At 41.1% G+C, this 14,409-nt stretch overlaps 1 long non-coding RNA gene across 1 annotated transcript; it reads right to left on the bottom strand.

Moving 5' to 3' along the window:
* Positions 1–5,215: 5,215 nt before the first annotated feature.
* Positions 5,216–13,705, bottom strand: LOC132775397 (uncharacterized). The gene is made up of 3 exons (XR_009631527.2): positions 13,637–13,705; positions 8,793–8,872; positions 5,216–7,110 (listed from the first exon to the last, which is right to left on the bottom strand). It is a non-coding gene; the product is annotated as an uncharacterized lncRNA (long non-coding RNA).
* Positions 13,706–14,409: the final 704 nt, after the last annotated feature.

The following is a 14,409-nucleotide window of genomic DNA, read 5'->3' as shown; positions in this document are numbered from 1 at the left end:
GGACTCAAACGCCAACAACAGCTGGTCGATTTTTGTTTCTATTGATTTACTGGGCGAATTGCTGGGCGATGTAGGTGCAGTCTTATCTTTAGGCTTTGTTGCCATCGTGATTATATTCTCTTATATACACTGAAATACCAGTGTTATTGTTTTCAATTCTTCTTAACTGCAACTTGAACTTCTTTAGAGCTATCAACGGCTCCTGAGCTCTCTGTTGCAGAAGTTAGATAGCAAACTGCCTGCCACAGCTGCCCTCCTTTAAAGCCAGTTAGCTGTTTAATTATAAAGTTCCTTCATAAAATGTTGTGAGATAGAAAATTCTTCTTACAGAGCTGCATATAGTCCGTTATTAGCAAGGAGTCTTCGTAATTCTGATAAAGATATCTATATTACTCACATTCCTTGTGCGGAGCTACCGCCAGATGCGACTTATCTGACGGCCGGCATGCTGCAACTCCCCAAGGGACTTGTTGTTAAAGCCTGCAAACGGATGTCAGAGCCAGCCAGCAGGAGATTTACAAGTGGAATGAGGACACAGATGCTTGGTGAATTTCAATCCTTTTATAGTATCAATAGATAAAAGGAAACTGTGTATGTGTGCAGGTCTGTAGAAAAATAAGGAAGGAAATCATCTATAGCTATTTATTTTCTGAGAGGATAGGCATAAATACATAAAGGAAGGAGTCAAATGTAGAAGAAGTGGTGGTCTAAGAATGTAGGCTCCTCTGTCTAGCGGACCAGTGGAAAAAAAAATAAGTGATCTCAGCGGCTGGAGGCAAAGAGCCAGCTGCATTACTAATGCGGACTTCTTTGCCAGCTGATCTCTTTGGCAGCAATGGTGTTTAAGCTCAGTCAGACCAAGCTTAACAAGAACGGATGCCAAACAGAGGAGAAGAATTGGTTTAGGTAACAGCAGACCACTTTTCCTCAATCAAGCAGGCAGCAGCCACTGTTTCTCAGACCTCCTGAGGTTCAAAAAAAGCTGCAGATGGGGTCAAAAAGTCACAGATCCGGGCTGGGGATGAAGAGGAAATGAGCAATTCATGAGAAAGGGTGGCCGGTCTATTTTGAAACCCTGCTGCAGGGTGTGCATATGTATCCTTCCACATTTTACATGTATGTGTATGTGTGTGTATGTATGCATCCTTCCACATTTCACACATCTGTGTATGCATGTGTGTATGTATCCTTCCCAATTTCACATGTATTGGTATATGTGTGTATGCATCCTTCCACATTTCACACATGTGTATACATGTGTATGTGTTCTTCCTGTTACAGTAAGTTGTAGCAGGACCGTGTGTGTGTTGAAGAAAAAACCTCATGATGGTAATTATTATGTGCAGCTGGTAATGTAGGTCAACCAGCAAACTTGGACCAAGTATGGATATGATACAGGTTTAATTTCAGATAGTTGGTACAGTTAATTGTGGAATGTCCCCTGATCTGAAAAAAGTTGTGAACTAGTAAGAGTTAATAGACACTAGTGAGAAATTAGACTGTTTCCTTTAAAATTGCTACAATTAATCTCCTTTGACACATATTGTAATAGTTTTATAACTTTTAAAATAGATTTGACTGTACTGGGTGGGATTAAGTCTATCCAGATGTTGTTGCCATTTGTTGTTGCTATGTGTTTTCAAGTAATTTCCAAATTATGAGGAACCCATCGCAGCATTTTTCTCACATTTGTTCAGAGAGAATTTTCCCTTCCCTTTCTCTGTGGCCAAAGAAATGTAGAATTATAGAGTTAGACTAGACCACAAGGGCCATCTAGTCCAACCTGCTGTGACTTTCCAAGGTAACCCAGTGGGTTTCCGTGGTTGAGGAGGATTTTAAACCCTGTTCTCCCAGTGTCAAAGAACTCATCTACATAGCCTAATAACTCATAATCACCTTTTGTTGGATCCTGGCTATCTTCATGAGATTTCTTCAGTCCTAGTATGTATTGCAGATTCATGCAGCTAAATATCACGTTATTTATTTATTTATTTATTTATTTATTTATTTATTTCTGTGCTTATATACCGCCGTTTCTCAGCCTAAATCGGCGACTCAACGCGGTTTACAACACAACGAGAAGCAGCAAAATTCCATTAAAAAAGTATAAAAAACACATACACAATACACAGTATTATTGGGCCACCAATAAAATCCAATGCATCTCTTAATTGTAATCGCAATCCAATTTCGTCGTCTGTGATTAACCAGTCCTTGTTCATCAATTTCGTTGCACCATATTAATCGAATGCTTGTTTAAACATCCATGTCTTCAACCTTTTTCGAAATACCATCAGCGAAGGGGCTGATCTCACCTCTATGGGGAGGGCATTCCAAAGCCGAGGGGCCACCACAGAAAAGGCCCTGTCTCTCGTTCCCGCCAGCTGCACTTGTGAAGCAGGAGGGACCGAGAGCAGGGCCTCCCCAGAAGATCTTAGGGTCCTGGTGGGCTGATAGGCCGAGATACGTTCGGATAGGTAGGTTGGGCCAGAACCGTTTAGGGCTTTAAAGGTCAACGCCAGCACTTTGAATTGAGCCCGGTAGCAGATCGGCAGCCAGTGGAGCTGGTGCAACAGAGGAGTTGTGTGCTCCCTGCGCTCCGCTCCTGTTAGTATCATGGCTGCCACCCGTTGGACTAATTGGAGCTTCCGGGCCGTCTTCAAAGGCAACCCCACGTAGAGAGCGTTGCAGTAATCAAGACGGGATGTAACCAGAGCGTGGACTACCGTGGCCAAGTCAGACTTCCCAAGGTACGGTCGCAGTTGGCGCACGAGTTTTAACTGTGCGAATGCTCCCCTGGTCACCGCCGAAACCTGGGGTTCCAGGCTCAGCGATGAATCCAGGATCACACCCAAACTGCGAACCTGCGTCTTCAGGGGGAGTGCGACCCCGTCCAACACAGGCTGTAACCCTATACCCTGTTTGGCCTTGCGACTAACCAGGAGTACCTCTGTCTTGTCTGGATTCAATTTCAATTTGTTCGCCCCCATCCAGACCGTCACAGCGGCCAAGCACCGGTTCAGGACCTCGACAGCCTCCTTAGTAGCAGGTGGGAAGGAGTGACAGAGTTGGACATCATCTGCGTACAGATGACATCGCACTCCGAAACTCCGGATGATCTCACCCAGCGGCTTCATGTAGATGTTATATGGTACTTAGCTGGTCTTGGCCCAGCTGTATAGTTCTGGACTTTGACCTGCAATGGTGCATGTGGTCATCTCAAGGGCTTAACTGGCCAGTGTTGACATGCCCTAAATCTAACATCCAAACCACTACAGAATACTGACTCTTTTTTGGCAATATCCCTGGCCAGCATACACAATGGTAGTGTGTTATGAGAATTGCAGTCCACATATATTAGCTGGGGAACAGTTACGTACATCATTAATGTGCACTATTTCTATGGGTGAATTTTAATTCAGATTCCAACATAATAACTGTTAGGGTGGTGTTCTTTATTATACACTATGGGGATTTTCCTGATACTTTCTTTATAAAGTGGGCCCAAGATCTTACTGCACCTTTTCTTTTGGTCCCATGAGATAATATTCCTGGTTTTGTGATAATGCATGATGATTTGTGCAGCTTACCAAACAAGCAAACACTTGAAATTATGGGATAGATTCATTGTTGCAAATTTGGAGGTAATGTTTTGCAGCCTTATGAAACTTAATAAATTTTACTATACTTTTTTAAAATGATGAGAGTGAGAGGGCATGTTGAAAGGATATTGTTGTTGTAAAATCCCCCCCCAAAAAAACTCAACATGAATTCAAAAATCAAATATAAATTTTATTATAATTTTTACACTTTATGAAGTTTCACAATATTGAAACAATCATATTCCCTCTCCCTGCAATGAACTTCATTTCCAGGAAACGACACATTCCAAAGGGGATTACTTAACTTTTCATCAATATAACACTTGAGGAGGAAATGTGTGCCCACTAATCCCAGACAAAAACCATATCTACAAATCTAACAAAAGGAGTTTTGCTCTGTGTCTCGAAACTATACAACTGTCTTCTTTTATGACACTTACAGGGTTATAAGCTTTTGGAAACCTTCACATATATGTTTATGACACTTACATGGTTATAAGCTTTTGGAAACCTTCACATATATGTTTTACATATATGTTTTATTTTTTTTAAAAAAACTAAGATTTGCTGGAGCGGGGAATCATATCTGCATTTACAGTATGCATCACTTGCTTTTTGGGAAAATTTCAAAATATGTCATACTTGTATGTGTCCCTGTGGGCTTTTCTGGCTCCCCGCCGCTGTGAGGTGGGTCCATCAGGAGATGTCAATGCCAGCTGGAAAAAGTTAGTTCTATCAAATAATGATTTCAATCTCCCGGGGGAGTCTGGAGATGAGCTGCCGCCAGACATCAGAAGCATATAGATTAAATCTGTATGCCTTATATGGAACTATTCTTATTTACATAACAGCCCATTGTGTTCTATGAGGCTCACCATTTGTGCAAACCGGACTTGGTTTGCATCTCATGATGGACTGTTTTACATATTGCCTCAACACATTTTGGGCTGTCTGCCCCTTTCCAGGGTGGATCTTCTGAACACCTCTGGTTTCAAACTAGCAAATGACAGCTGTTAATTTTTCGTACCATGGAGGAGACTCTGTCCACCTTTGATGTCATGAGGATTCTCCAGCCAACAAAAACCTAGATCCTGTCTGGACTGGCTTTCTAACCAATCAAGAGAGGGCACGGGGACTTTGAATGGCTGTCAAATAGAATAAATGTCTTATACAGTACTGCATACTATGACTGATGTTTGTGAGTACAGACTTTGTATCAGACAACCTTTCAGGCCTGAAAGCAATAAACCTCTGTTCCTGTTGCCTTCAAACTCAGTTTGCATGTTGAACTCAGTTTGCAAGGTAGTGGGGCACATGGGCACTGGACTCCCAGCTTGCTCCTTTGGTGGGTAGCTGAATCTCAGCTTCAATATGTGTAATTTTACTTTTTCATTTTTATAAAACAAAATCTTCCTGGATAATTGAACCACAATCTGACAACCACTCAGAAAAATCCAAGTATTTCAAGATGTCAACACTTATGTGCTATCTGTATATATCTGTAATAACCTAGAGGTGACTATACTGCATATTTTACATCCATATCTGATTCTTGCAGCAGATTTTAATGGCAAATTCCTAGTTACCCTATATATTCATCTATTAGTCTAGAAATTCCCATCAAAGAATCAATAAGAAAACCCTAGGTCCATGGGTCAATGCCTTCTCTGAGTAGAATAGTACAAGCAAGAGTTTAGTTCATCCTAGGAAAAGCTGAAAGACATTTTGATTTGCTCTACTCTCAACTGTGGTGAAACGTCTTACCTTTCTGAATCCCTGAGAGGGAAACTGGAGGTGGCCAGGAGTGGCTGGCCCTCCTGCGATTACATTGTTAGTTTCTTTTCTATCTGGAATGGCCTTCGATTTATCCATGGGTCATATCAAAATCCAAAATTCTGTCCTTGAATTATACATGAGATTGACATGTACAGAATCTGTTTTGTTATTCTTAGATTCTATTGTTAGGGATAATAAGATAACTTGTTAGGCTTTCTGCCATGTGTGGTAAAGTAATCACTTGATTTGGCATATTGTGTACTCTAGAAATATAGGAGCCATCACTCACTCCAAAGAGTCTAAAGAGCCTTTATAATCCTTAAAATTGGTGCAGCAGCCTGTATTATTAAATTACAAGGCCAACCTTTTGCTTGGTATAGAGCTCTGTGATTAGGGGAAGAGCCAAAATCAAGGGCAGCATTTCGCAAGAAACTAAATTATTAAAATCAAATGACCATCCTACAAGCAGTTCTAAAGTTCTTGTAACTTCCCTCTTTAGATTTGGTTGACCACTGTATATTTCTACAAAGTTGCTTACATCTGAAGAAATCCTTCCTCTTTCTATATGTAGGCCCTTCAAGGAGAAATGATGACTTCGTCTTACATGAACCCCACACCCTTTTGTACTTTACAGCTTGGCCAGTCCTTTGGTCTTAGGTACTTGTTTGATTGCACAGTTAGGTGTGGAGCTCTGCTTTTGATAATCATTGATTACTTACTTTATGGCGGTTCAGGTGTCTGTAGATAAACTCCTGAAGGCAGATCTAAAGTGTTTTATAAACTGCCTGTACTTAGAGTTCAGAGAGGCATTAAGTAAGAAGAAACTTAGAAGAGCTTGGCTGGACACAGCTGAGGGTCTGCCAAGATTATCTCCAATAGTTGCTAGCCATGGGAATTTGAAAAGGCCATGACATGAAAGTGGCACAATACTTTTTGAATTTGAAGGTGGACGGATTATGATGTGCATTTTCAGAACCTCTTTTCATAGTCCAAGAAGCCATGGAGGGGGAAGGATACAGTGCCTCTCTTTATTCCCCTTATTGCAGTGTTCAAAAGGGGAACCTACATCTTCTCTATATGTCATTTCTTTCCTCTCTTCTTTCACAGTAACTTTATATTTGTACAGTAACTTTATATTTGTACTTTAATTTGCTTTTTAACATGTTTATTTTTCCCTCATGCACAAATAATGGAGGTCTGAGTGGACTTATAGAGGTTAGGGATCCCTCCCCGTTCTTCATAGTTATTGCAGCTGTTTATATAAAGGCTTTTCAAAATAGGGAAAAATGCAGAAGAGGAACAAGAACACACAAAAATGACTTATAAGGACCTAGAATGAGGTATTTCTTTTTATATATTTAAAAATGGATTTTAATATCTGTTTTTATATGTGTTATATCTGTTACTTCCTGGTTTTGTATGTTTTTCTTTTTATCAAAAAGGCAACTTAAACAAGAGGGACGCGCTGGTGTAAAAAGGAGGATTCAGCCTTCTGTCCCAGGTCACAATATTTCTAAGTGCTTTTATAGAACATAGACCTCTTTCACTATATTCTGGTCAGTTCCACACATGTATCAAAATGCTGTGGGAACCATCGTAGCCCCATCTCAGCAGAAAAGAATGTCACACAAATGTCTTAGTAGAAATAGCGGCTTCCGATACCATCAGCCTTCTCTGTTGCCTTTCTGGGATGGAGTTTGGAGGTGCTCTTCTTCAGTGGCTCCATTCCTTCCTGGAAAGGGACAGTCCCATAAAACGGTGCTGGGGGGGGGGGGGGTTCTGTTTGACTCCTTGGCCATTGAATTTTGGGGTCTCTCAGGACTCTGTGCTATCTCCAATGCTGTTCAACATGAATCTGCTGGGAGAGGTCATCCAGTGTTTTGGAGTGCAGTGTCATCTATACACAGATGACATCCAACTCTATTATTCCTTTCCACCTAATTCCAAGGAAGCAGTTCCTGTGCTAGACCAGTGCCTTAATCCAGACAAGACTGAGGTGCTCCTGGTCAGTTGTAAGACATATCTGGGAATAGGGAGTCAGTCTGTGTTAGATGGGATCACACTCCCTGAAAACGCAGGCCCACAATTTGGGAGTACTGCTGGATTTGGCTCTGAACCTAGAGGCCAAGGTATCAGCAGTGACCAGGAATGCTTTTGCATGATTAAAGCTTGGGCGCCAACTGTGCCAGTTCCTGGAGAAGTCAGATCTGGCCACAGTGGTACATGCCTTGATTCATTTGTTTTCTTACCACCCGAAGCAATCCAATTTCATCACATTATCCATTCCAATCACAAAAAATGCATAATAATAATAATAATAATAATAATAATAATAATAATTTATTTGTATTCCGCCCTATCTCCCTGAGGGGACTCAGGGTGGATTCCAGCATATACAGACACAAAGGTAAAAATCAATGCCTAGAAACAATGACAGATAAAGATAAAGGCTTCTCCTTTTCATCTTCGGCTCTGGGCGGGTGGTACTCATCTCCAGCTCTGGGAGTGGTGCTCATTTCCATTTCTAAGCTGAAGAGTCTGCATTGTCCGTAGACACCTCCAAGGTCATGTGGTCAGTATGATTGCATGGAGCGCCATTTACCTTTCCATATGTTAGAAAGTACTGGTTCCAAATTGCTAAACATCCCAGCCCTGAAGACCATAGTGCTCATGTTCCTCTTGCCAAGAATGGATTATTTCTCCTTACTCTCTGTATTCTTCATCTTCCTACCACCCCAAAATGCAAAATGATTTCTCCTATAACTTTAGGTAAAGCGGTTCATCAAAAATGGGAAGTCCAAGTAAACACTATCTATCAGATCACTCCTGTCAATTTGCTTATTGGCAATTTCAAAGAACTTTAACTGGTTAGTGAGATAACACTTACCTGTGAAGAAGTAATGTTGAATGTGTTTGAAAAAAATCTATTTAATACTTTCCAACAATTACTCCAGAATCACAATTATTCACATAATTTAGCCAACAGAATGAAAAAGGTAAGGATTCTGTAGGTGTCTGGCTACATGGCAGATTTCATCTAACAAAGGAAATGACACGTGTGTTTGCATACACCTCCCTGCTTGCCCCACCAAGCAAACACATTCAGAAGAGCAGGACAGTTTCATTGATCTCACTTTAAAAATCCAGGTGATTTTCTTCACACCTACAATTATGTTGTAAAGTTTATTGAGATAATCATGTTGGTGAAATGCTTGGAGCACTCCAGAAAGTCAGTTGTAAGTATAAATGTACAAGCGCTTGCTACAGGTGTGAAATTCATATTAATATGTTGTTTCTTCTGAGAGGATTATTGCTCAGTATAATCAAGAAGGTTGTTATTTGGGAAAAGTGGGTGAGGTGTTGATAACCATCAACTCTACTGGTTACACCCTGATGAGAGAAAACATCCATTACCTGGCACTCTGTTGAGCAGCAACCACATTGCTTCTCCTGACCACAGAGGTATTATGTGTCAGGAAGTTCAGAATATTGGCCTAAATGAGGAAGAAAAATTGTTAGGTTCTCACGTTTCTCTTTCTCCAGAATTCACATTTCATTTACCTAACACAACAAGATGATGTGTCCTACAGTAAGTTTACTTTGCTCTTACTCTCTATTTGGAAAACAAGGATAGTTTTGCAGTTTGGGAAATAATCAACAAAGCAGAAATGGTGTTGCAAGTCAATTCCACATGTGGCATGAATGTCTTCAAAAGATCCATTTCCAAAAAGAAAGGGGGTGGGATCCGAACTTGTAGCGAGGCCAATTTTAGCCATTCAGGTGGATCCTATCTTAAAGATGAAAAGGCTATTTGTTAGCATTTGTTTCCAGGTTGAAAAATGAGTTATTCAACAATCAATACCTTCTTAATGAGAAATAGTATAGCAGTATTAATTCTGAAAATTTTCCCCTTGACATTTAACATTTTGAAGGGTTGCATAGAAATTATTCTACTGAGAAAAAAATCTGAGTTCTCTGTACCAAAAACACGGTTTCCTGTATTGGAAACCTGTTTTCTGCATGGAAATGTTTTCTGTGCAAAAAAGACTTTTATCCATAGACTGACAACCTCATAATAGGAGGAAATTTGAACATCCTAGGATCCTTCTGCTCCAGTTGAGCCATGGAGCCCCCCACTGCCCATCACACAGCTCTGTCACTCAACTGGGGCAGCAGCATCCTATGATGCCGAACCATCACCACTGGAGCCTCCATGTGTTCAATTTGGAACAACAGGACCACCACGGGGAGAAGCCACATGGTGACGCTTCCTCATGTGTGATGGGGAACTGTCAGCTGCCAACGAAGTGGAGGGAGGGGTGCTGGAATTACCCTGCTGCCCTCGATTCAACATGGTGGTGATGAATTGATGTGGAGGACCTCATCAACCTTTTTTATTCAGACAGGCTTTCAAAGATTTTAAAGATCAGTTCAGGGAGTGCTGTGGTTTTCACTTTGAATATACATTGAATGTGTTTGAATGATTTTTAATACTGTTCATATTTAATTCAGAAGCTCCCGGTGGTGCAACGGGTTAAACTGTTGAGTTGTTGAACTTGCTGACTGAAAGATTGGTGGTTCAAATCTGGGGAGCTGTGTTAGGTTCTGCTGCTAGCCCCAGCTTCTGCCAAACTAGTAGTTCAAAAACATGCAAATGTGAGTAGGTCAATAGGTACTGCGCTGGTGGGAAGGTAATGGCGCTTCATGCAGTCATGCCGGCCACATGACCTTGGAGGCATTTACGGACAATGCCGGCTCTTTGGCTTAGAAATGGAGATGTGCATTCCCCCCCCCCCTCCCCCAAAAGAGTTGGACACAACTAGACGTAATGTCAAGGGGAAACCTTTACCTTATATTTAATTCTATTTCATTGTTTGTATACTTGTATATTTTAAATTGGTTACTAATGCTTTTATGTTACGCCGCTTTGAGTCCCCTTCAGGAGTGATAAAACAGGGTATAAATAAATATAAATATAATACTACTAATAATTAATGTGATGATATCCTGATTCTTGCATAATGTGCTGGGCAATTTATTTTCTTCCATAGCAGGTAGAAAACTAATTACACTATATAATATGATTTATGTTCCTGAGCTATAAATGTTATTTCCTAATTGGTTCTATCATAAAAACAGGGAGAAAGTTTATCATCCTGCAGTACATTTTGCTGTAATTTTTCATTGAATATCTCACTGAGTCTCAACCAATTCAACCACACAATTAAACACTTTCAAACCAGGAACAGATTTTCCCCCAAATTTTGTTACATAGTGTTATTAATCCTTGTGAAAGAGGATGGGGATTTACATGCCTATACTGCTCTCATCCCCCCTCCCACCTCTGCTTCCTAAATAACTATTATCTGCTCTGAAGAAAGAGCTAACACTGCTTGATACATTAAAGCTGGAACATCAAAATGCAAATCTATACACTTATGATATTTTATATATCACCTGAGCCTATTTTGTGGCTTGCTTCTTGGCTGGGGAACTCTCTCCACAAGAGGCTAATCTTTCCCCTGACCTGCTCTCCTTCCAGTGTAGGTAAAGACCTTTTCATTTGGATAGGCATTTGATGACTTCATGTCAGTGTAGAAAGGTCTTTAATGGGCTATGTGTACTGCATCTTTATTGTTATTCCCATGTTTTTAATGATTGTATATTGTTGTAAAGCATTGACACTTTTTTATGGTCACTTATTTAATTTTTAAACATAATTATCGGTAGTAACACTTTGTTTTCATTCATGATGTGAGCCACCTTTGATCTCATTTGGGAGGAAGGCGAGATAAAAAAAATTACGTATCTCAGTTAATGAAGCCTCTTGTTAACTGGAGATAACAAGAAAAGAAGCTTCTTTTTACAAAGCTTCTTTTTAAAAGATCTACTCAGCCCCCTTTTATTCCTCTGCCTAGCCTCAAGGGTATTTTTTAATGAGAGGGTGGTGAAAATGGGGTGGAGAAACACTGCTTGGTCTTAGGTTGCATTATGTCTGTTGTAAACAAAACAATAAAGCTTGAGTTGAGAAAGAGCATACAGTGTTCCCTCACTTATCACAGGTGTTACATTCCAGGACCACCCGTGATATGTGAAAATCCGTGAAGTAGGATTTCCCTTTCCTTCTTATAATTTCTATGCATCTATCTCACAAAGAAAGAACGACACTAATTTCCTTTTCCGGGGAGCCATTGGGGGGGGGGGAGGGGAGAAGGAGGAGCAGGAGGAGGGGAGGGGAGGGGAGGGGGAGCCAGGCACTGGGCCTTACCCTGGGGCTTGTCTCCAGGCTGGGCCTCAGCACAGTCCTCTTCGGTGGTGGCCTCCTCCTCCTTGCTACCTCTGCTGCTCCCCAATCCTTCCCTGGAGGCCCCTTGGGTGCCGTTGACACCACTGCCAGGCTGGGCTGAGGCCTCAGTGCCGAATGCAGAAGACCAGGCCTCAGCCCAGCCTGGCAGTGGCGTCAACGGCACCCAAGGGGCCTCCAAGGAAGGAGTGGGGAAGAAGACCGCAGGGGAAGAGGGCCAAGCCAAGGAGGGCCACGCCGAACCCCAGTCCAGAGAGAAGCCCCAGGGTAAGGCCCAGCGCCTGGTTCCCCCTCCTCTCCTTCTCTTCCTTCCCCCCCCCCCACAAATCCCCAGAAAATGCAATTAGCGTTGTTCTTTCTTTGTGAGAAACATGCATAGAAAGTATAAGAAGGAAAGGAAAGTATAAAAAGGGGAAGGAAAAACCTGCGAAACAGCGAATCCACAATAAGTGAACTGTGGAGTAGAGAGGAGACACTGTAATTCTAGGTGATTCTACTACAGCGTCATTTACCTGTCTACAACAGGCAACATAAAAGGCAGCTGCCTCCAGACTCCCTTACTGAGCATGCATGAACAGGCTACACTTGGAAGAAGTTTTTGAGAAGTCTCAAAATATTCTGTTTGGACCTGATAGTTTCATTATCTATGTGCGTGTTCATTTGGATGAAACATGTAGAATTGCTGTCTTGTGGTGCTTATGGCACCATATTTTGCTGCTTCTTACACCGTTTTCCCTTGTTTAAAAAGTAATGCCCAGGAACACATCTAATTTATAAGGTAAGGTCTACCTCTTATACACAAGTAAGTAAATACATGAATATGTACTGTGTGGCTCAACCACTTTTTACTTAAAAGCAGTAATGCAGTCATATATTTTGAGATGCGGGTGCTCATCATGACAGGTTACGTAGCACCACACCTCCATGGAAAGGCCAATAATGCAAGTGAGCTTTGTTTTGATCCATATCAGCAAGCCATTACTTGCCTCTGTGAGATCCATCCAAAAAAAGTCTTTTTAAAAAACTAATATGCTTTAATTTCCTATCCAAGACCAAGCCATAAGAACACAATTCAGAACAACATATTTTATTGTGAGAATAAGTTTATTTGAAGCTATTTTGAAAATTAAATATAAAGTCAAAGGGAACAGGGAAATTTGAAGCGGCAGATGCCATATTCAACCCTGCTCATGAAAACAAAATCCTATTGCTTTCACCCTGCAAGACTTGCAGTGTCATCAGGTGGGGTACTTTTTTGGCGATATATGCTGATTTGCCTTCCCTTTTGTGATGGAGCCCATTGCCACCCATCCAGAGGCGGCCCTAGGTAATTTTCAACGGTAAGCAAACAGTATTTTGGAGCCCCTTCCCCCCCCCCCAGCCCAAACCAATCACTGATATATATTTTCTGTTCGTTGTGGGAGTTCTGTGTGGAGTTCAGAATGCTCTTTGATTGTAGGTGAACTATACATCCCAGTAACTACAACTCGCATATGCCAAGGTCTATTTTCCCCCAAGAGCGCCTCAAGAGTGCCCCTGGGCAAAATCAACTATACTGCAAATGCTTACTTTGCATAATGGGTTGAGCCGCCCCTGCACCCATCCCACAAAGTAGAGCTACTTCCCGTGTTACATAGAAATCAATGGGGGAAAGCTAGGCGTTAGATGCTTCCCCCTGTGGGATGAGGTAGGGGAGAAGTCGGGGCATGGGGCAACAGGTTCCTCCCCACCGGGCACTATTGGATTCACCACAATGTGTGGCGATTCTGGCAACCAGTACGATGAGGTCTTTCATGGACACTCGACTAGTGCCTATAATTAGGCATGTGAGTCTTCAGTGTAGATCAGGACTATCATATAACAAAGTTTTAAACTCCCTGTTTATTTATTTTTCCAATTACTCTTCCCTCACCAGCATACTTTGAGGATTTAATAAAGAGACAATTGCACTTACTGCCTTTCTCCCAAGACACATTTTCTGGATGCACAGCAGAAGCAAGATGAGTAGAATTCCATCCTGAGCTCTGCTCTTGTGGCTCAGTTAAATATTGACTTTAGCCCTTAAGAGAGGGTTGACCTCTGGCGTGTTCACCAATTTTGTTGGCATTCAGGGGAATGAATTATTACTGGGTTCTGATATGTGACTGAGAAGATTTAAAATTGATCTTCTTGGATACATTTGTTCTTCATATGCAGTTATTAAGCATGTTACCATGCTGAATAAGTCATCCTGTTTGTCATGTTTTCAGATTTAATAAGTGACCCACGTGTTTGTTGTTGACTTGTGAAACACTCATGTTGAAGTAAGAGAAGATTTGCATCCATTGAACAACAAAGAATGATTGACTCTTACATTTTAAATAGCATTTCTACATGCAGTTTTTGGTACAGATTTTTTCTTTGGTTTTGGTTTCAGTTTTGGTACTGAAAAGGGCAACTTTTCATTATTTTTTACCGCAGGATTCTTCTAGAATTTCTGCATGTCTATTCATTAAGAACCCTTTTCTTAATCCACACACTTTCCTAAACATATTAATTCCTAACACTCTGAATTTATTTAGTAACTTATTTTAGAAGGCAGATTATCACTTCTGCCTCAAGTACTAGACTGGGAGAAAGGTAGACTGTAAATCAAATAAATTACAAAATAAACATATATTTAAATTAAATAAAAAATTCTGAAAATGGAGAGGATCATGTTGGACCAGTCTGCCATTGAGTCTCGTG

The sequence above is a fragment of the Anolis sagrei genome, chromosome 5, assembly GCF_037176765.1.
Source record: "Anolis sagrei isolate rAnoSag1 chromosome 5, rAnoSag1.mat, whole genome shotgun sequence".
NCBI lineage: Eukaryota > Metazoa > Chordata > Lepidosauria > Squamata > Dactyloidae > Anolis > Anolis sagrei.
Note: the sequence above shows the minus strand (reverse complement) of the source record. Positions and strands in the feature narration are given on the sequence as shown.